Source organism: Anser brachyrhynchus, assembly GCF_964034855.1.
Source record: "Anser brachyrhynchus genome assembly, chromosome: 1".
Classification (NCBI taxonomy): Eukaryota; Metazoa; Chordata; class Aves; order Anseriformes; family Anatidae; genus Anser; species Anser brachyrhynchus.
Window position 1 is genome coordinate 92,190,234 of NC_137694.1, and position 22,707 is coordinate 92,212,940.

Sequence of the window (22,707 nt, forward strand, 5' to 3'; positions counted from 1 at the left end):
GGTCATACACAGAGTGAAGTAAGAGCTTATATGCTGGGTTTTTTAACCTCTATCTGCTATTTGAAAGAAAATTATCATGTGCAGCAAAAAGCTGAACAAAAAAAAGTCCCCAAAAGCATACTGTTAAGTTACAAGCCTGTGCTAAAGAACGTACAAATATTCTTAGTCTAGATCTTGGCCTGCTTTTAAAGAGCCTGACATGGAAGGACCTGCTGACATGCACATTTTCAGCAGCGGATTATGAACATTCACAGCTTGTGTCTTTGATGCGCATGCAGTTTTTGTGCTCTTCACGTGCAGTGATTGTGCTGTGGGAGATACTGGGCCTACTGGTTTTGGTCCTATCAGCACCTGCAAATCTGCAAGGGTGAGCTCAAAGGCAGTAGTAATACATCATGTGGGAGGGTGGAAGTAGGAGTAATTTTCTAACTTATAATAAATGAATCATGGCAAGAAGAGAAGAAGAAAAAAGAAAAAGTCTAAAGCAAACACCTGCAGTCTGGGGAATTGCTACTGACTGGAGAAAAGGTCAGAGATTTTGAAACAAACAGCACTGCAATAAAAGTTTAACTTGCCCCAAAAGTTAAAAATGATTTTTCAGCTGTGGAATTACAGTACTTGCAGTGATAAAAGTTGTACCTAGGTTAACCCAAATGTGATTCATCTTTGGATGAACGTCTTTTTTCTCAACAGTTCATCCTCATTCAGCAGCCGCATTTTAGAAATTATACTCAGGATTTAATGGTATCATATTATTTTTCAAGGCAACGCATAGTTTCTAAACAGACAAGAGAAGGTAGAGAAGATAGATGCATTTCAATTGCAGCCATCTGAATGAACTTGTACAAGATGAAATGGGTTAAGTTCCTCTGACACAATACATACCAAAGGACTAAAATTTGGTGTCATTGGTACGACAGATTTTCTGGGTCACGAAATAGTTTTCTACAAATTAGGTAAAAGTAGCAGGAAGGGAATAGTTTAGTAAGCTTCACCACATGCATTTATGACCAGAAGGCTTAAGTATTAGTGCTGATTAACTTTCTGATTAAGGCAAGAATTAAACTACTACTTTTAACTAAGTACTACTATAGTTTTCTTGATGTTAACGAGCAAGCTATACACAGGTACATGCCACATGTGTGAAAGTATTTGTAACTCAGTAAAATACTTATAATCATATCACTACCAACACAACTAAGTTGGTTAGCTCTTGTGTTTAATGCATCTTCGAGATAAACACAGAAAGATGGAAGGTAAAATAAAATCAGTAAAACTTAGTAAGGTTGGAAACAGGGAGTCTGGAAAGGCAGATTACAGAATTAAAGTGTTTCTACCTGGATTTGTACATGCAAGCAGCTTCTGGTTCTCCTGCAGAAGTTTAAGCATGCAGATACGATCAGAGATTGCAAGGGATCACATATCAGGAGTGTTTAAATTTACACCGTTGAAAATATCATGGCTCTGTTTAAAGCTTAACAGATCCCCTTCAGGTCTTGATGAAAGCATTCGAATATATACATTAGATTGTTATGACATTAGGAAGCAGTCACATAGATAACTGAGCTACTCATTCTGGTTTTATTCTCAGCTGAACTTTCTATAGGCAGCTATTTTTCTGTGTGACAGACCTAGACATATTAGAACAAAAAAACACACCAGGGCTTTTAGTAAGATAGAAGGCTGGAAGATGGGTAGTTGTGGGCACCAAGAAACTCTTAAGATCTTTAACTGAGAGACTGAAGGGTATTAAAATCAAAGTGATGTAAAAAAAGAAAAACAAATTATGACCTCTGCTGTACCACTGGCTTAGCTGGAAATGTAGTGTGCTGAAATAAAGCATAAATGAATTGAGTAAGTCTCCAGCTGGCAGGGGGTGGTATTGTTTCTGCTTTCTCCTGCAGGTTTTAAGTGACTCAAGCAGTTGGCCTTATTGCTGAAGTTCAAAGGCTGTGAACCCAAGAGCTTATATATTTTATGTGAAAATACCATAGAAGCAAAGCTCCCTTTAGTCACAACAGTGAGGCCGAGTGACAGGTGCTCATTCCCCCAAATCCTTCCTGAGCTCAACGCCTGCTTGAGTTTCTCACTGATGGGATTTTCAGAGGGGCTACTAGGAGTCCCCAGCTAAGACCTAGCACTAAGATAACAAAAGACAGTCTTCAAATCTGCTGAAATTGTTGCAAATATTAAACATGGAAGAAAACTTTCCTGGTTTAAATGTTGTTATACGAGCCATTCATGAGAGACATATCAACCCCTCAGCTTTCAAAACCCTTCTGAATTCACTAAAAGAAACTTATCTGCCTCCAGAAGCTGACACTCAGTTGAAGATTTCCTAATCCTTGCAGCAGCTGATGCATTAGTACTTAATGAAGAGGACCCCTTGTAGACCCACTGAACAACCTATTGCACAAGCAACAAACATTTGTAGACCTTTTACGTATGCGCTCTAGGGGAGAGGCTGCACTTGCTGACCAATAAGTGATAAATAGTTGCAGAAGCTAATTCAGTGTGGGGGAACTGTGGAAAATCTATTCCGGTTGGGACTGCTGTGACACCTACAATAAAGATGTGTCACTTAACTACCATTGAGCATCTGGCTTTTCCCACAGCGTCGTTTGTTTGGGAATGTGATCTCTACAAACAGCTTCTTATTTCATGGCTGAAGAGTAGTAACCGAACACGTTCAAACAAATTTACCATGAAAGTATTGTATTCCTTTTATCTTTGGGCAGAGGAAATTCTTCAGGCAGTGTTTCTTTTGATCAGTAAATGCCAACCCAGCAGTCTGCTGCTGGCAATGATGAAGCTGTAGGTATCTGTCTGTTCTGTCTTGACAGTATGGCCTAGAACAATAAAAAAAGCATGAAATTCATTCTCCAAATGCCTTGACAATGCCAGCCAGGGAGCAAATGATTATGACAGTAAAACTAACTGTGGCAATGGTGCCCTCCTACACATACGGAAAGGTGGGAGGCATCCTCATAGCATACAGGCTATAGGACAGTCCAGGGACTGTACAGAAATCCAGTTAACAAGGGGAAAAAACTTCACTGCCACAGGGCACAGCTTTCTTGCTTTTATCCACTTCCTGAAACTCAACCTGCAGAATAGCAGCATTTCTGCCACCCAGCTAAGACTGATGCTTTCAGAATAAAAGCAGCATGAGTCATAGGTAGAGGTCCAAATGTTAAGTGTTCACCTCTTCGGTATGACCACAAGAATTTGGAACTGTTAACCACTGTTCAGGGAAATATGCATCTTTTTCTCCAAGCTCTGTTGCAGGAATGAGTCTATTTGTGGCACATATTTTATGTATGATTATACAAGCTAAACAATTTAATCTACATGTAAGAGATTCATTTCTTATTCTAAGAGACTTGTATTGACATGGTGGGATGAACTACAGATTGGTAAAAAAAAAAAAATACATTAATGTATCTGAGTAATTGATAAAACAAACTGCTTATTCTCTCTGGCACCAGGGCATTGCCAGTACTGCTCAGGCAATCTTATTGAGAAGCTTACCCTTCTCAGTGGCTTCAAAATCAGAACTTAGTGATGATTGAGTTTACAGTCCCTATAAAATGCAAAATATTTAAAAATCAGAAGACAAGGGAAAAGAGCAAAATGTATATGCACCGTACACTGTTAAATGATTTAATCTGTATAAATAAGGGATGGGTAGTATATGTTGGGAGTTAAATATTTGACAAGTAATTTCAAATAAAGAGCAAAAATCATAATGGCCTTCTGAACAACATTTTAAAGGATAAAAAAGAACAATGCAGGTGAACCTCCTAGATGATAGTTTCTATCTGGAATAGTAGGACTTACAATACCACTAACACACAGAGGTTTCAGAGACCTACTGGCTGAGCTACGTAGGCAAGTCTTTCTTTTCTTAAATGCAGAACTGCAGCCAGTGATTAACTGTTTGTATGCTTCTTTCAGTCACAAACCTGCTTCTCGTAAGTATGTCCATAGCTCAAGCTGAAGTGAAATATCAAAAGCTTAGAGATAAAAGTTGACTAGAATCAGCTGTACAACAAATGATTCTGCAAATTAAAATCTCACTTCTGAACAGATGGTGTGATGTCCTGTTATCTGTATTCATATTAGTTGTCAAACGTATAAAAGTCTGGTACCCCCAAAAATGTAATAGTTAATGGGCACATTGCCATCCAACCACTGCAAGGTGATATCTATCTTAATTATACCATAGAAAGAGCAGGCCACTAAATAAAAAAAGATGCTAGTTCTTTTCAGGATGAGGTGTAGGACCACTACAAACATGGTATGACTCAGAACCATGTGTGGAATACCGTTCTTCTGTCCCAGAGCTAGTGAAAACGTGCTTTGTAGTATGCAATGAAAAGGACTCAGTGCCTCCAACTGATGCACTTGAAACTTGCAGGAGAATTGAGCACTCAACAACATGTAGCTCTTGAGCTCATGACCATACCACAGTATGTCCCCTTAGCTGGGCATTTTAAGTACACAACATGCTACTGGATTTGAAAGCACCCGCCACACTATTGTGATAACATACTGTTTTAGTAATAACTACTTAATTTCTTTAGATGAAAAAGAACGTAAATACAATGAAGAGCATTGAAATAATATTCAGACCTAATGCTTAGTTCTCCATTTTTACTTCTGTATCATGTCAGTCTGATAACTATTTCAGTTTAATCAATGGAGCAGCCTATGTATTCTATTTTAAGATTCAAAGGGTATCAGAGGTAGGATATCTCACTCAGATAACAGAAGTATCACAGTTCATACACCTTTGCAGAACAGGAGAAAGTTGCTTCCTTTGGTTCAAGTCCTGCGTGCTATAAATACAAAAGCTGAAAACCTGGTTTTATACTGACTGTGAACAGAGAGTGATAAAGACTTTTATATTAGCCTGGATTTCCCTTTCAGATTGTTACAGCCAGCATGGCCTATTTTCAAGTTCCTTAGCAAAACCTGCTGTTTTGTGGCTAAGGTATCTGAGGCTGTAAACAAATACTGCTTAGCACTTTCGTTTGTGATTCTATTTCTATTTCAAAATCATATGGATAGCACTTGGTCACTACTTTTGTGATTGCCTTGTACCGACATAGCCTGAAATCATACTTAAAGCCTAAATTTAAATGCTTGGTATTACACATTCCTCTTGCCACATGAAGATGTCCTATATACACAGAACTGCATATGACAGACCCTCCCTTACCTCAATTAGCTAAATATATCATCTTTAATAGAAAAAAAATTAAGAGTGAGACACCCTGTGTTCGCTAGATGGCTCTTGAATATTGATGATGAAAACACAGGTGGGAACTAAAGTTACATCAAACCATTATAGACATAAGACAGATAAGATTTTTCATAGAAAGTGTAACTCATCCTTGGAAGGCCTTTCTGAAACTTGTGATAGAGTCACCATTTAGTAACTTCCAGAAGCCAGGAGTGCCAATCTGGAGAGGTGCACATTGGTTCACAGATTTCTTAAAAGGAGATTCAGCTCTGGCTCAAACAGCAGGGGATATAGACTGAAAGAGTGACCCCTTGCCAATCAATGCCTGAAAAACACTAGTCTAGGATAAAAGGCTTGGAATTTTGAGATATGAAGTTTTGAGATATGAAGTATTACACTTTAATACGTAAGGAAGACTGAATGAGGCACCCAAGCAGTAACTTCACTCTTGGATGTCCAATGGCATGACAAAGCTGTACCTAGGGCTTAGTCTGGGGCACAGACAAGGCAAGGATATGAAATTAGACAGCTTTCTTGTAAGCTGCTTAAAGTAAATGCGTTTATACAGGGTCATAGTATTAAAAAAAAAAAAAAGGTAAGTATACTCAAGAAAAAGATACTATACTCAATTTTCTTGCCATACAACCACTTTCTTGAAAGATAGTACTATAGCTTCTGGTGATTAACAACCATCAGTTAAAATAATTGGTTTGATTGTTGAATTAGGGATTGTTTTTATAACAGTAATTAAACAAACCTTATCATTCCTTAAACACCATCTTGGACGCTGAGAGGCAGAATTTATATAGGCATCCTGAAATTTCATGACATGAATGTTACCTTAGTGAAAATGTCTTGGCTTTATATATATCCTCGCCAAAAGGGCAGAAACAAGTTTCTACATTTAAGAAACCACAACATAAATTTGAGAGGAATCTTTGCTCCTTTCAATAAAGATAGGAACTGGTTAATCTAACCAAAACTGAGGGAAGAGGTGATCGTTGAAATTGACTGGAGTGGGAAGGAGGTTAAAGAGTTTTTAAAAAGTCACTTAAAAAGGTTTCTCCAACTGAATGTCTATCTATAAGTCTGATGAAGCAAAAGATAAGTTTCAGCTAAGAAAAAAAGAGTAGTTAACTGCTGTGTCTTCGTTTGCACTTTTTAAAGTTTTACACTTCAAGTCATGTCACTGACTGGATTTTGTTAAGTTGTGAGTGATTTCTATTGCGAGTATGATGCATTACAAAATGCTGGACTGTTACAATAATTTAATTTTCTTCTGGAATTGCCAAACAGGGGATACAAAAGGAAAAGAAGACTAACTAGAGTGAAGTTGGAATGTGCTAAATGGGTATGGAACTGTGCAGGATAATGGTGGCAGGAGGAAACTCCTTGTGATTATAACATTAGCTTAAAGGCTAGCCTCACATATTGAGCTGTCAAGCCTGAGGGAAAAGACACCAGGAACTCGTTTTTCTATTTGATAGGCCATGGTGGGATTGAGGAATGAAAATGAAAAGTGAAATTAGATTCAATCAGCAGTACTTTGGAGGTAATACAGTAAAAATGGAAAGGATGCTAGCACCCTTTGGGGAAGTAGTATGTGTTCAGTAATACAGGCCGTTATTTGTATTAGTTGAAGTGTCTCCATTTATGTGATTCTACCTTTTTCTCTGACATGCTCATTCATGTTCATGGTAATTTAAGATACTAACTCCCTTTGTAGCTGATGTGCTTGCAAACATAACAGCATCAAAACAAAAAAAAGTAACCATTCAAACAACAGATAATGTACAAGAGAGGCAAGTCTAGATTTTGAGAAGTGAAAATGTGATATAATTTTAAATATTGTGAAACTGACAACTCATAATGAGAAATTGGAACAACCTTAATATCTAACTTCAAACAAATGTTCAAATGCTTTGATCAGCTGCTCAATGAAAACCTCTTTTTTTTTTTTTTTTGGTGTGTGTGTGTGCATGTGTGTGTGTGTGTTTGTGTCAGCCTTTAGAAAATATTAAGTCTTGCAGTAATTGATACTTTCTTAGCCATAAAGTAACTTTGACTATTTCCAGTTTATGCAGCTTCAGGAATGCCACATGAAATCATTCACCTTGAAGTCCTTAAGCTTAAGCTATGTCAAAAGACTAATGTGCTTTATTTTATGAGGGCAGTAATACATATGTCTTAATTAATAACATTAGATAAAATAACTAGATATCCTTTCTCTGCTTACTCAAGCAAACTTCCTCTTTAAACTGAAAAAAATACAAATGTTCAGTCACTTACATTCTGCACAGCCTTTTTCCACTTATTAATGGGGAATTGAATTAATATTTACTTGAAGAGATACTCTTGAGATTATCTACATATTAGAAGTTAAAATGTACAGGTTTTTATATTGAAGATGAAGTTATTTATATAATCTAATCACAGAAAAAGAAAACCACATGTTTCTTGTGAAAGCAAAGAGCCATATGCCACTACACTTACATTGTTCTGAAACATTAGTTTTACTGCAGGTAGTGTTTAGAAAAATTTCTATAAATATACAGTCTGAAATGAAAAAATCAAGTAACATTCCTGAACACTTCAATTTAAATGACCTCTTCACCATCGACTAAATCTATATAAAGTAGATATTTTGTTTGACTGTGCTCTCATTGTTTTCTCTGAAGACCATTTCCTCCAGATCAGGCCCTCTTCTACCATCAAGATGGTGCCAAGACAGAAAAAAAAATCTTTCATTTAAGTGAATTAGTGAATCACTGAATGCTGTGATTTTGCATCTTTTCAGCAGTTTTCTGTTTGTTCTCAGAAGGTGAAATAAAAGACAGCTGCTGGAAACTGGTTATGACTTGGAAAGGATAACTGAGAAATAACCTTTTCAACAGAACAGCTGACCTGATCAAGTTTGGGAAATGAGAAGTGGTAATCTTTCTCTGCATTTGCTTTCTTTGTCAGAGGAAGTTGCTTCTGAGAAAGGCTGAAAAAATTGCAACCATCTTGGACTATGTTCCAAAATGTGTGGGCATCCTGCTTCCCTCAGTCCCTCATGGTTTCAATGATAACTTCTGTCTTGAGCTATTTCAGTAGATGACCTATTTAAATGAATATACAGCTGAGAGTGGGAAAAGGTGCAAACTGACAGCATTAAACCTAAGTGTGTTAATCTGAAAGTGGTTTTCTTCTGAAATTTAACATACCCCAGAGCTTACCTTGTATTCCAGTGGTTTCCTACTCATATCTGCTAGGCTTTGATTGCTCCTTACCAACTGCAAAAAAAAATAAAAATTAAAAAAAAAATAAATAATTAAGCTTTGACAAGGGAAGCAACAACCTTGAATTTTGAACCTGAAAAAGTAGAGATTGAACTGACAGGGGAAACAAGACAAGCAGCTTACTTTACTGAGGACAATAAAATGCTCAATTAGACATATTAATTATAGCATATGTAGCACCATCAAGCCTTAGGTAGGAACTTTGCTCTTCTCTCAGTCAGTGGTATAATCATTACACCTAGCTGGTGAGTATGCTGCATGGCTATTTAGTGCTTGTTATCGCTGCTTTACCCTTGCTCTTGGAAGAAAGAAAACAAATTAAAACAGGATTCACTTCAGTGCTAGTATGAGCCAGAACAGATCATTAGGGGAAAGTGGTTGGTGCACCAAGCTCTGCTTAGATAAGCTTTACTATTTTCACATCATAAGTTAAATATATTCAAGAAACCTCACCTTTAAACTTGCCTAGGTATTATGCTACCTTTAATTCAAGGCTCCAAATTCACTGAGATATTCAGATTATCATGCAAACCAGCTGAGCTCTCAACAAGCAGCTCAAATAATGTGTACCAAAATTGGAACCCAAAAGTAGTAAAAGCCTTTTGCGTTTTAAGATAACATTCATAGGAAATGTAATACTGAAGTTCAGTTTTCATTTTAGAAGCACTGAACCCCAATACGTCCTTTTTTGGCAAATAAGCAATTCAAGATTCAATGAAAAATGTCTACCATTACTATCAGACTGTCTTATTGCCCTATTATATTATACACTGAGACTACTGAAGTCTGTAATCATTTTCTATACAATGTTGTGTCTATCAAGCAATTCATTTAAGTTATGAAATTAAAATTTCTCTGTACAGTACTTTACTCACAGCTGGTAGTAGCCAATAACTAACAGATTTAGATCTTTACTATTTCTAATTATTTTTTAAAAAAGGCGTATTTACAGTGTTATCATGTGTTTACCTAGTACTACCTGGACTGTCCATATTCTGTCACTGAAAATTATATGCTGTTTGCATCCCAGAAATTTATTCTCCCAGTATGATTATTGCAAGGGGTTTGACTACCACCTAGCTCTGTAAAAATGGAAACAAAAAATCTGGCATGAAAAAAAGATGAATTTTTTGATGGAACGCAACAGTAATTTCATTGTTAATGCCTTTTACAGTGCATTTAAATAAAGTGAAAAGCTGTACTAAGTAATTTGTAAGATCTCAGTGTTATAGGGAACTCCTATAGATGTAGAGAAATTTTTAGCAAAGCTCTGTTACTTTGAAGACTGGAATAATTGTAGAGCATCACTTAAGACAACCTACAGAAGTACTTGTTCTTCAATTTATTTATTTATTTTTAGCTTTTGGACTCTGATTCAGTTCCAGCTGGTCCATAATGGAAAGAACAAAAATCAGTTCTTTGTCAGCTTTGGGTAAATCTCTACACAAAACTAAAAAAAAATCCCAGATGAAAAAGACATTACTTCCCCAATGTGAGCAACAGTAGTGCAAGCTTCCCTCTTGCTGCTGCTGCACGAGTGCCTTTTTTTTTTTTTTTGACAGTGATGTTTATAAAAAAAAAACACTCCTAGTCAGTCTTATGGTCTTCCATGCTCAGATGTACCACAAGGATAACAGTTCCTCAAAAGCACTTCCTAGTTTACGTTAACCCATATGGATGAAGTCTGGCCAGTTTCACTTGTTTTAGGCATGGACTACATATGAGCAGAAGGTGAAGCAATTTGTGACATTTTCCTTTTCTACCTGAGTCTGTGTTGTCTGAAGCAACTCTTGTGCCTGCCCTGGGATTAGAGATATAATCTATCTGTAAATAACCAGAGGGTAAAAATACTTTACTTTCAAGACTGCTGCAAATCATGAGGTGAGAACTTAGAGACTGCCACAAACTGCCACAATCCCAGTGAAACAAGCTGTACCACTCAGGAGAAATCTCATTCTACACCTAAGGCCTGTTCAGGTCTTATAGCCAAGTCCTACCTCTTCTATCTCCGTTCCAGTTTAGAAAAGCAAGGAGTCCAGTTACATTAAAGGATGATTTCTCTCAGCTGCAGCTGGGAAAGTATTAATGGCCCTTTGACCCAGGCCTATTCAGGCAAACCGATGCACACTTTTACTGAGACGGATTTTGGGTGTGCAGGTCCTTTGCATAGACAGGAGAAAGTAGGCACTTCATAGCAATGTAATTTTTAGCAGTAGGTGACTTTCCATTCTTTTGGGATAGTACTAACAACAAGAAAAGAATAAAAAATGCAGGGTAAGACAGAAAGGGAAATTATCTTACTTTGGATTGCTGTGTTTTTTTCTTTCCTCAGAAAAAGGCTATAACTTTACAAGAAGGAAAACAAACTTAAGCTGCTGATGACATTTCAAAGTTGTTTGTCAGTAAGAAGGTACTTGCAGGCTAATCTTTAACTACTCTGTGAGTAGCAAGTAATTTCCATTTGTAACACCTGAGTTTACAGGGTTTAAGTGTGATGTCATTTTTATTTGTAAGGTATACTGAAAAATGCTTTAACCACTACCTTGCAGATACATAAATCAAAACTAATATATAAAATGTTTAAAAAGCTGCACAGTTAAAGGGGGATGTCCTGAAAACTGTAACTGTGGTCTTTTTTATAGTTAAGAAAGTCTAGTGTTCAACACATGCCTTTTACCTCACTAACGTTAAATTTAAAACTTAAGCCTATAACCCTCTTATGGAAAATTTTAGTCTGATGAGCATCAACCACAGACACTATGCTCACTATGCAAACACTATGATTACAATGAATGTATTGCAATCAAAAGATAACTGAATATTTTACAACAGCATCTATAAACCCAGGTGCCATGAATTTCCATAGGAGATAAACGTTTATCAATTGACAGTAACAAGTGAGCTTGGCAAGTTTAAGCCAGGCTGGTATAAGCAAAAGGGATTACATTCAGTCTGGTTGAACTTCATTTGATGGGGTGCTACTGGTAGATCTGCTTGATCTGGTGTATTCTGAATACATACAGTCTCCCTAATCTGCAATAAAACAATGCATGCTTCCATTGGATTGAATGTTTTACTCCTGCCTTCATCCAAGCAAAAGAATATTAATCATTAGTTTGTCATTAACAGTACATCCCTCCTGCATATTTTAGTTGACACAGATGTCATTCATTTGTCTGTATTGCAGGAGTTCACAACTCTGCAATGTGGTGGCCAGGTTATTCCATTATCTTTAGAGAACATTTAGCAGAGATAGCATGATCAAGTTGCCTGCCACTATGTTGCACATGGTATTGTGGAAATACTGACATCACAGCGTTTGATCATTGACTTGAAAAAAAAAAAAAGAAAAAAAATTATTTCTATGTATTACTTTCTAATCAAACGGAAGGAAAATGCTGAGTTCAGTTATGTCATCTTATTAAGCTGCTGCAGATTAACATACATTGAATAATATGCATGTATAAATTAATAGGGATACAACAAGTTAGTTATTAAATTAGCAGTTTGTATTTTTAGATAAAAGTTAGACTACAGAATACTGAAACTTGAGTCATTTGCCCTGTCATGCTGTGTTCAAGATACATTTAAGAAATGACTCATGTTTTTTGACTGAAGTGAAATCAGTTTTTTTTGTTTTCAAATAATTTTGCTTTAAAAATTATATCACTTTTTGTTAATGATTTGATGATACTTGTATAAACTCTGCTTGACAACATAGCTGAGAAGTGAATGACTAAATAAACCTAAACATCTAAAAACCTTAAAATCTCAAATAACATTCAGGGAGGAGAACAGTAATTTAACTGCAGGAACAGAAAAAACAGTTCCAAAAATAATTTTAGAACCAATCCTTATAAAAATCTATTTGTTGCATAAAAGCTACGTAGACTGTGCCTATGTAATTAAAGGCATTCTTTCAACTGAGACAATTTCTTACCTTGATTCAATTAGTGTACTTCTAAAATCCATAAGTTAAAAAAGAAACACACCACATATACTGGCTATTAAAATAAATTACCAAGAAATGTATCAAACTTCATTTATCTTTAAAAAAATCTTACATTGCTACTTACAGCTAATATCATATATAATTAGTTGTGCAAACTGTCCTACCACCTGCATGTGATGTCATATCACATTAGGTAGACTATACTGCTTAAAAAACATTCATAGCTTGTGACCCAAGAGCTTTCAGAAGTCACACATGAAATTCAGTCTACATTTTGTCTTCCTATCTCCACAGCCATGGAGAGCTACACACATTTTAAAGAAACAAAATGAATGAGAGAGGGACAAGTGTGGGACCAAGCAAAAGGCAGTCCACAGATGAGGTGTGAAAGGCATTTATTTTTGCTTGGAACTGTGGGGTGAATTTTCACCACATCGTGCACTTAATATTATGTAAAGCAGTTACATCACAGCAGAACACCCACCTGCTGTGCAATGCAGTTGCTGATACAAAGGCACATCCTTCATGAGCTCCTGTTGGCATTGGTGCATTTTACATGCATAAGGCCACCAGTATCGACATGTGTAGTATCCTGATAAAGCTCCTAGCAAAAAATTATCATCCTTGAGACCATAAAATGAAAGTTCATTAAAGACCACAGGTACACGGCTAGCCTACCATAAAATGGCAGAAACAGTCCTTAAAACCTTCTTACTTTCAGTTTGCCCGCGTCTTCCCCAGAAGCACCCCATCTCCTATTTTGAGGATTCTGGAGGTTTTGGCAACAAGGACCGAAGCTCAGACCGCAGTGAGTAGCATGCCTACTTTGGGGGCTGCTCTATCTTACCCTGCCTGAGTCAACCACACTAGTGCTGGGTGTGGGGTCATAGCCACAAAATCAGTGACTACAGGGGTGGCCAACCCTGCTCTCCTCCTTCCCCTTCCACCCAACGTGGAAAGTAAGTGTTGTGCACAAGTGTGGCTTGACCCCATTGTTCCCCTACACTGAGACCTAGAGGCTGTAAAATGCCTTTGTTCCTCTGGCACCTAGCAGCGACCAGCCCTAACAAGTGGCAGAAAATGAGTTGGGGCATCACATCCTTAGGCCCAGAAAGAAAGCTGCAAGGGTTGCAGTAAAAATACACATACACACAAAAATAATAGGAAAGGTCTGTGGTGGTTTTACCCAGCTGGACAGGTGAACTCCACCACAACTGCTCTCTCACCCTCCTCAAAGGGAAGGTGGCAGAAAATAGAATGAAAAAGGGCTCAAGGGTCAGCCTTGATAAGGACAGGGAAATCACTCAACAATTATTCTGACAGGCAAAACAGACCCAGCATAGGGAGATTAATGTAATTTATTAGCTATCACTAACAAGCTAAAGCAGGGAGAAATAAAACAAACAAAAAAACAAACTGAAAACACCTTCCTCCTATCCACTCTTTTCCACCTCCACCCCCAGAGCGGTGCAAGGGAACAGGGGCCAGGGTCAGTCCCTAACACTTCATCTCCACTGCTCCTTCATGGTCACTCCCTTCCCCCGCTCCACATGGGGTCCCTCCCACAGGATGCCGTCCTTCCTGAAATGACACTGTGGGGGCTGCCCACAGGCAACAGTTCTTCAAGAACTGCTCTCACATGGCTCCGTACCACAGAGTCCATCCATCAGAAGCAAAAGTCTCCAATGTGATCCCCTGCAGGCTGCAGCTCTGGCCTGGGGCTCGCTCCTGTGAGGGCTCTCCATGGGCCGCAGCCTCCTGTAGGCCGCATCCACCTGCTCCACCGGGGGCTCCTCCACGGGCTGCAGCGTGGAGATCTGCTCCATGTGGGACCCATGGGCTGCAGGGGGACAGCCTGCTCCACCAGGGGCCTCTCCACAGGCCGCAGGGGAACTGCTGCTGCCTGCCTGGAGCACCTCCTACCCTCCTGCTGCACTGACCTCGGGGTCTGCAGGGCTGCAGCCTCACTCCACACTCTTCCAGCTACTGTTACACAGTACGTTTTTTTTTCCTTTCTCCTCTCCTGTCTTTAGTCTGCTCTAGAGAGGCCTAACCAACATCACTTATTGGCTCAGCTCTAGACAGTGGCAGGTCCTTTAGGAACTGTCTGAAACTGTCCCTTAACTAACATAGGTCAGTTTATAGTTTTTTCTCACAAAGACCATTCCTGCAGGCCCCTGCTACCAAACCCTTGCCACCTAAACCCAATACAAGGCCCCAGAAGTTACTGACCTTCTTTGTATATCTGAGAAAAGGTCATATGCATTCAAATACCTAAGCACTATCTACCACCACTCTACATTACCCGTGCGCAACAAAACTCTTCTAAACAAGAGTCTAGGCTAATGCATTAGAACAATGCATTAAAAGATATTGTCTTTTTGATTTCCAATATTGTTTACACATTTTTCCTTCAGGTATACTAGGAGGTAATGAACAAAGAAAAGTCAAGATTAATACAAATAGAAACAATGCGGGTTCACTTATGGGCAAAAACAGAGTTGTAGAGAGAGAAGGGTACGGGCTTTCATCTTATGATATATTGTAATAGGTGAGGTGCTGGGAATATATGTGTTTGAACTCTGGGATCTTCCTCTTTTCCTAGGCCCCAATTTACCAACTCCTTTAATATTATCTAGCATGCAAATTCTTTAATAGTAGTGTCAAGGTCCCAAGTGTGCTAATAGGTCTTAACTGCTCTGACCAACCTCACTTGGGACCCTTATCCCCACCCTGCTCAGCAGTGCTATTTCAGCTCTGGCCCAGGCCCTGCCTCCTCTTTTGAGTTAGCTATAGGTCTAGCTCTGTTCCTGAACTGATTTGAAATTTCTTCAGACTAGTCTCAAACCTGATTCCGTGATGGCTGGGGTGTTGTCAACAGGAGTTCTTGTTCTCTTTCCTATTCCAGTGGGACAGTGCTGTCTCTGCTGGGGACACGTGCAGTTCCTAGCTCACGTATGCTCATGGGGTGCCTTGCTCCTGCGGTCTGTGAGAGGCCGTTGGTTAATGCATGCAATTTAAGTTTCTGTGCTTTATATCTTAATATTGTGTGTGTGTTGTCTTTTATGCTTAGGATTATGTATAGTCAATGTTTCTACTTAAGATAAAATCATTTTAAGGGAAATTAAGACTTTAGTCCTGTGAAGAGTGGTCTACTAAAGAGTGTGACAGCCTTCTGTGTGAAAGCAGCTGCTCTCTTCCTTCAGTGTCCTGCAGCTGACTGCAGTAAGCGTCTGTTTCTGACAACAGTAGTAGTAAAAGTAACTCTGAAGTTAAAACAAGCATAAGGTCAGAGATGTAGATCAATGGGGAACAACTGGAAGCAAAGGCTGGGGCTGGCAGTACTTTGGCTTGGGGCAGCTCTGGGGCTGGCTGTTCAGGACGTGGCCAGGCCTTGCTCACTGAGGGAGGCACCTGTGCTGCTTCTCGGCTGTGGTGCCACACTTCTGGCCTCACCTGGAGAAGCACATGGCTGTGCTCAGTGTCACGTGCTGGTAGGCCGTGTCTGGCTGACACTTTGTAGGTTATGCCACAGGGAAAATTTAAAACATAATTTTTCTTGAAATGAAGCTGGCCTTTAACTATTTGTTCTCCCTGAACTGGAGGCTGGGCCTTGCCACGTTGTCCCCTCTATTTGGCCTGCTGTTTTTGTGTTTGTTGGCTCTGGTGGAAAAGGCCATCTGAAATACCTGTACTAGGCAGGTTTGAAGATGTTTATTGTCAGTGTTTTCCCAATGTAGTTGAACCAGGTTGTGACAAATTTGAAACATGTTCTTCATCCTCACATGAAGAAAGGTGGCCCTTCTTTGGAAAGAGACCAGCAGGAAAAATCTGGTGTTGGAAAAAAGATCTAGAAAATTCCTATCCATTTTTTTTTAGGCTTTAGTTTCTCTGAAGAGATTCTTTCATCCTGTTGATATTGCTTAATGCAGATTACTAGCTGCTGGCAATTAATTATCGTGGGGTCTTCGTTGTGAGAGACAGAAGGTGTCTTTTCTTTGGACAGCTAATAGATTACAGGCTGAAGGAAAATAAAAGTGTCAGTGATTAATTTCAGTGTATGCTGATGCTGGTATGTCGGTTAGGTATACAAACTCAGAAAGCACAAACTGATGAAATGGGAGTAGACATTGCATAGTGTCAGTAACAGGTATTTGCTGTGGCTGGTCACTGCACAGCTGCATAGCGATGGCTTCTTCCTTTCAGAATTTGTGCTTGATCTGGAGACTTCCATCAGTTTAGTTATACTCCGTGCTTAGTGGTACAACTGAGGCAAACTGTATGGTGTGCATAATGCCACAGTGCTGTCGAAATGCTCACCACTAAACATCATGAAATAGTATTTAGCCAGGATGAGAATATATGAATATATGCCTAATACTTTGAAATGCTAAAAGAAAAAAAGGTTAGATTTTATATATATGTATTTCAATTTTTTCTTGCAAAACGTTACTTCTGTGAAGACCTTAGAAGAAGTGCGTGATACTTTGTTTTTTAAGGCAGTAATTGTGAAACATTTATTTCAAAGTCATTTGAAAGCGAAGTCATTTGAAAGGTCACTGAACGGGAGTAAGTACTTGTCTCCCTCTGCTCGTTCTTTGTTGTACAGCCCTTCTAAGAAAGGTCTCCATTGGGCAGGGTTTTTAATGAAGGCTTTTAGGCCTTTAACCTAATTCTATTTTCCTTCTTGAGGGAATCTCTTAAAGGAGTCTACTATTTGAAAACCTTTTGAGGTCCTTTATTCTAAATTCAAAGAGAGCCTAGTTTTTGTTTGCTTTTGTTTTTCTTATAGATTGTTATGAAATGGAGCTACAAATATAAAAACAGAAGATTTGCAGGGATGATATGTTTTAATACATAAAACCTCAAGCATGAAACCAAATCCACAGAGCTTTTTCAGGTATGTGATTTTTTTAGGACACTTTGAGATCTGCAGGGAGCTTTTGTGAGCATACGGCTTCTTCAGGCTGAATATACTGCTTAATCATGTGTTGCATAACAGCATTGATCTGCAGAGATTTGAATTGAACTTTCCCTTACTTGTGTGATGGATTAAAAAAAGTTTGGTAGTCACAGTAAAGGGATGTTTAAGAGGCCTTCTGTAATTGTGTTATAAAAAAGGATGGTTCATCAGCTTGCACCTGATCGAAATCAACCTATAGTCTTATTTATCTAAATGACTCAAACAAACTGTAATATGAAAAGCAGGTTGTGAAGGCCAGCACACATAAGATGAAAAGATTTCTCACTTCCCTTGCTCTTACACAAACACAAGTTTTTACATCTCAAGCTATTGTATGCCTGTAGAATTATGTAATTCTAGTTAGTGTATTAATCAAATTTCTAACAGAAAGTGTTGTGGAGCCTGAATGTTGATGTGTGCCTCTGTGTGTTTTTTTTTTTTTTTTTTTAAGAGTTAAAGCCTGTGAAATCTTCAAGCATAGTACAAATTAATTTTTAAAGCATGTTCATATATGTCAGTGGTATAGGAAGAAATGTAAGGAGGATGTCTTAGGAAATGGAAAAACAGTGCATTTTTGCAGTTCTGTATCTAAATCAAATAAGTTGAAATATCTAGAGTAGCTACATAAGTTAGCTGATAAAAGTCATGTGAGTGTCCCACATGAAGAACTGCAAAATATATATATCAGTTTTAGAGATTCTATAAACTTGCAGTAAACTTGAGATTGCATAGGCCTGTTGAAAATTCTCTTCAGCCATGAATACTATATACATGCTCAGGAGTTTAAAATAGCTGCTTCAAGCCTGTAGGAATGTATATGCCATTTAAGAAATACTTCAGTCGTAGGTGACTCTAAGAAAATAACTTGATTAGCTTATCTGTACTCCTGAATATTCTGATAAATCTTAGGTATTTTCTTAGTCATTCTAAAATTTTTCAAAACAAAACAAAAAACACCCTACAAATAAATTATCTCAGAGCATAATTCTGGATTTCCCCAGAAGAAAATAAATTTTCTATGGTGTCCATAAGGACACTGAGCACTGATTCTATGTAGTACCTTGATATATTAATCTTTGTTTCTTACATAGCCAAAAATTCAATAGATAATGATCAATTCATAGTGAACGTATTGACCTGTGACATTCCCTATTGACTGCACTAATTTGGAGCTGTTACAATTCTATTTTGAGACTATAGTTTTCATCTTAAACATAAAATGACGATAAGGTAACTTCCAATTATATTATTTTGTTGGCTGTGTAAGTATGTTCCAAACCTTAACATGATAGCCCTTAGCAGTATCTTTGTGCTTATAAAAATATCAGTGCAAATGAGGAAATGAATATTAGAATTAGCATATTAGTTGTAAAATCATGTTTACTTTATGCCAATAAAAACAACCATGTGGAAAAATTGTCCTGGGTGAATATTTGTATAGCAGTTAACTGTTTCTCAAGTGTGTTTTAAGAAATTTAGAACACTTCCTGATTACAAGCAGATGCACTTATTTTTCAGTTTTGTAGATTATTGCTAAATAGCTTTTCTTGGAAGTAAAATACATGTCATCTTCAGCTCTGTTTAGGTCCATATGTGTCTACCTAGGCTGCACACTGATGAGTAAGCAATATTAAAATATTTTTTGTCAGCCAAATAACTCATTAAAAACAGCTCTCTTCTGTCTTTTTTTTCTTTTTTCTTTTTTTCAGTTTTTGCCTTAGGTTTATGTATACTTGTACTCTCCCTGTGTACAATAAAAGCACTTCTAACAGCTGTAAAACTAGCACTGTTTGCTATTTTTCAAGATATAAGGTTCCCCATAAGCAGTGACTGTGAAGAAAAAGATCTTTTTTGTGCAACTGGCTGCCAGATTGTTAATAATTGCAGGCTGTTAAAAATACCTGTAAAATTACATGTCTGTAATTTTCTTAAGTATTCTTTATGAATATTAGAAGAGCACTGTATTTGCTAAATCTTAATTTGCTCAGTTATACTAAGGAAACAGATGTATGGATACAGTCTTTGAAAATGCACATTTTAAAGGAAAATAGGAATGTAGCTTAAATTTTATACTTGTGTGTAACACTGACCTGTGAGTGCTGAGAGACATTAGTGTGCTGGAAAAGGAACTAACTAGTATAACATTTCTTTTGAAATGGAATCAGAGAGACTGTATCTGGGCTCCAAGTGAATCTATTTCTCCATATTAATTTTCTTCCAGGGTCTAAAATTTTGATCTTGTTTTTTTTGGAACTTCTATATCAGAACCTCATACAAAAATACTTGCGTCTAAAACTTATAAATAGTTGTAAATACCTAGTGCCAGGTGACAGAATAAGGATAGCCATGCAGTTGCAATGAAATGTTTAATATTGAATCAATTGGCCATGAGGGTCGTTGTAGGAATATTAGACCTTTTCCTACAACTTGGCACTGATAACCAGCATGGTATCTGAGGTTGTCAACACGTTTGGTTAACGGATTTGGCAGCAGGTGGGAGAACAGACCACTGAGGGCTGAAGCAGTGTGAGTTGTCTGTGATGTCCTCCCAGAGAATCCATTATGCATTAGCAGTGCACTGTTCACAATATGTTTTTATTTTTTATAAACATTCTAAGAGCTTCCAGTAAAATTGGATTTTTGGAAACTCTCCAAACTTTCAGATTAGCTGTTTGCATGGAGGCAGAAGGTCTTCAGGTGCTAATGCATCTACCAGTTAGAGTGGAAGTGGATGCCCAAAGATGGGATGCTTCAGCAGGCTCAGTGCATGGTTAGAGGAGATGGGCAGGAAGTTAAAACAAAGACCTTTCTCGATGCTTAATTTATTACTTGTATTCAGTGGCACTGTCACGCTCACACTGTGAGAGTGCTGCCTCATGCCCAGTTGATGTGTGAAACTGATCTAATAACAGTCTTTATATCACAAAAGAGGAGAAAAAAAAGTCTGTTTTTCTTGAGATTTCAGTATTTGAAAATATTCTGCTCTTCCTCTGACATGTTAACATGAAAATGCAGCTTGATCCTATGATTAACTTTAGTTAATAAAAATGGAGATGATGACATAAGCATATTGCATAGGCACCTTATTTCATAAGTAATCACTAACACAAACTTGTGTAGTAGTTATACCTGGTGGTGGTGCTTCAGTAGGTCTGTTTCTACCAAGTGGGTATGTGTCATACAGAAAATTCAGTGGGTCCCAAATTAGTTGAGCGGTATGAGACACAGTAAGTCAAATTCAGATGTGCATGTACATAGATGACAACATGTTAGGTCCTTTTGGTCTGCAGCTCCCTTTTCTGCACTTAAAATATTTACCTAATGGTGCAAGTTTTTCTATTACTTATCATCCATTGGTTTTAATTTATTTTTTACTTAATTAGTTTATCTGCACCCCAAGCACATACTCAAGGCCCAGAATTCATTGCCATCATATAAATTAAATACATTGAAGGCTACTTGGACCGTTCCCAGTTTGCATGTTCACACTCTGCAGTACTCTGTTGAAAAGAACAGACCACGTGTGACGTGGGTAGAATGAATTTAGTCTTTCAGGCTAGAGACAATGAAATCTTTAATAGACAATCTTGCTGCTTCAGCTGCAGTTTCAAGCCCTCTCTCCTTCCAGGTGAGATGCTAAAGTTATTAGCTTTCTATATTTGTCCTGTGCAGTGTCACTTAGATGAGTGTTAGGTCCTAGAAACAGGGCAGGAAAGCATGGTAGCCACTGTGTCAGATGTACATGGTGCAGCTGCATATGTTGGGCTGAACAGTGTAGCTCCCCCAGAAAGACCTGGCTGAGCCTGTTGTGAGCCTACATGGCAAGGAAGAGGGGTTTGAATGCCTCCACGATAACCAAGTAAATAGCAGGTCTTCTGAAATCCCATCCTGGGTGCACAATGTTTGAAATGAACTAACTGCTGTCCCACAGAATTGTTTTGATAAGCAGAAAGCTATTCTGGTTGGAAGTCAGTAATCAGGCCACCTATCAGGGGCTAAGACTGTGGTCATCGTCTCGTCTGATGTTTTATGTGATTATGAAATCTTATGAATTCAGCAAATGTTTTGTAAATAGATTTGGTCTAATAGCTTTTGACATTTCTTATGTGAAAAGGAAACAATTAAAATAATTGTACACTTCTTCATTTGATTTTTGTCAAGATGTTGATAATAGGATTAGTGTGTGTTACTGCTGGGTTTTAGGGAACAGGCATAATTTTCTTCAGCATAGTCTGTAGCCTACCCCCCTAGCAACCAATTAGTGCAGTAGATGCATCCTGTTTCTAATGTGGGGTAAGAAGCTGTACATGTCTATCATGAACAGACCAGTTCTAGGGGAAACTCGAATTGTAACATAATTCAGGGATATAATGTCTACTACACCCTATGCTAGTTGCTGTTACGCTGTTTAATGCAAATGGACCTTTTACTTCTTTTTTACTTATGATTTCTTTAGGACAGACAAACCTGGAACAGTAGGGAAAAAATACATCGGTTCATTGGCTGATGTCAGCAAGTGTACAGGACCAGATGGTACTCTAATATGACATTATAAAATCTGAATAGTAGGTAATATCATGCATAAGCAGTTTTTATTCCAGAAGAACAGGAGGTTGTGAATACATAACACAGTTTTCTAAAAGTGTTCCAGATCAAAATAACTACAGAACTGTGGCTGATCTGCACACAGGACTTAGTAGTAGAAACTAAAGAAGAAAATTAGTAGACATAGACATAAAAAATTGGGAGAGACTTTGTATCATGGCACATCAAACGTGCTGGTAGGATTCAAGATCAGCCAAGCAGGACTTTGGGGAGAAAGAAAGAGATGGGTCAAAGGAAGCAGCTGGAATTAAATATGCAGACATGGGCTCCTTCCTGCTTTTAAAAAGTCTTGGGTATTAATGTGGGTTCCCCAGAAATGTCAGTACATTGTCAGTAAGAAAATAAATAGAATATTAAAATCAACAGGAAAAGAATAAACATGTTTTTGGTCTAGGTTGCTAGGCATGTTATTTATTACATGCCCATGTCTTGTATAGCGTGTATGATTTGATCCTTCATTCCTCTTCCTTTCCAAGCAATACAGGAGACATTAAAAAGGTGAAAAAAAGGGCAGATACAGAATGAAGTGAAAGCCTAACACATGAATTAATCTAGATAGTTGTTGACAACGCTCATGGAGTTTGTCTGTGGATGCAGAAGTTTGGGGTATACCTTTACTCAGGCTTCTACTAAAAGTAACTAATTGCTTGTGAGCAAA

The 22,707-nt window shown here is 38.0% G+C and overlaps 1 long non-coding RNA gene across 1 annotated transcript; it reads right to left on the minus strand.

Annotated features, from left to right (window-relative positions):
- Positions 1-1,681: 1,681 nt before the first annotated feature.
- LOC308176699 lies at positions 1,682-11,985 on the minus strand. The gene is made up of 4 exons (XR_013938506.1): positions 10,831-11,985; positions 8,467-8,523; positions 3,532-3,583; positions 1,682-2,849 (listed from the first exon to the last, which is right to left on the minus strand). It is a non-coding gene; the product is annotated as an uncharacterized lncRNA (long non-coding RNA).
- Positions 11,986-22,707: the final 10,722 nt, after the last annotated feature.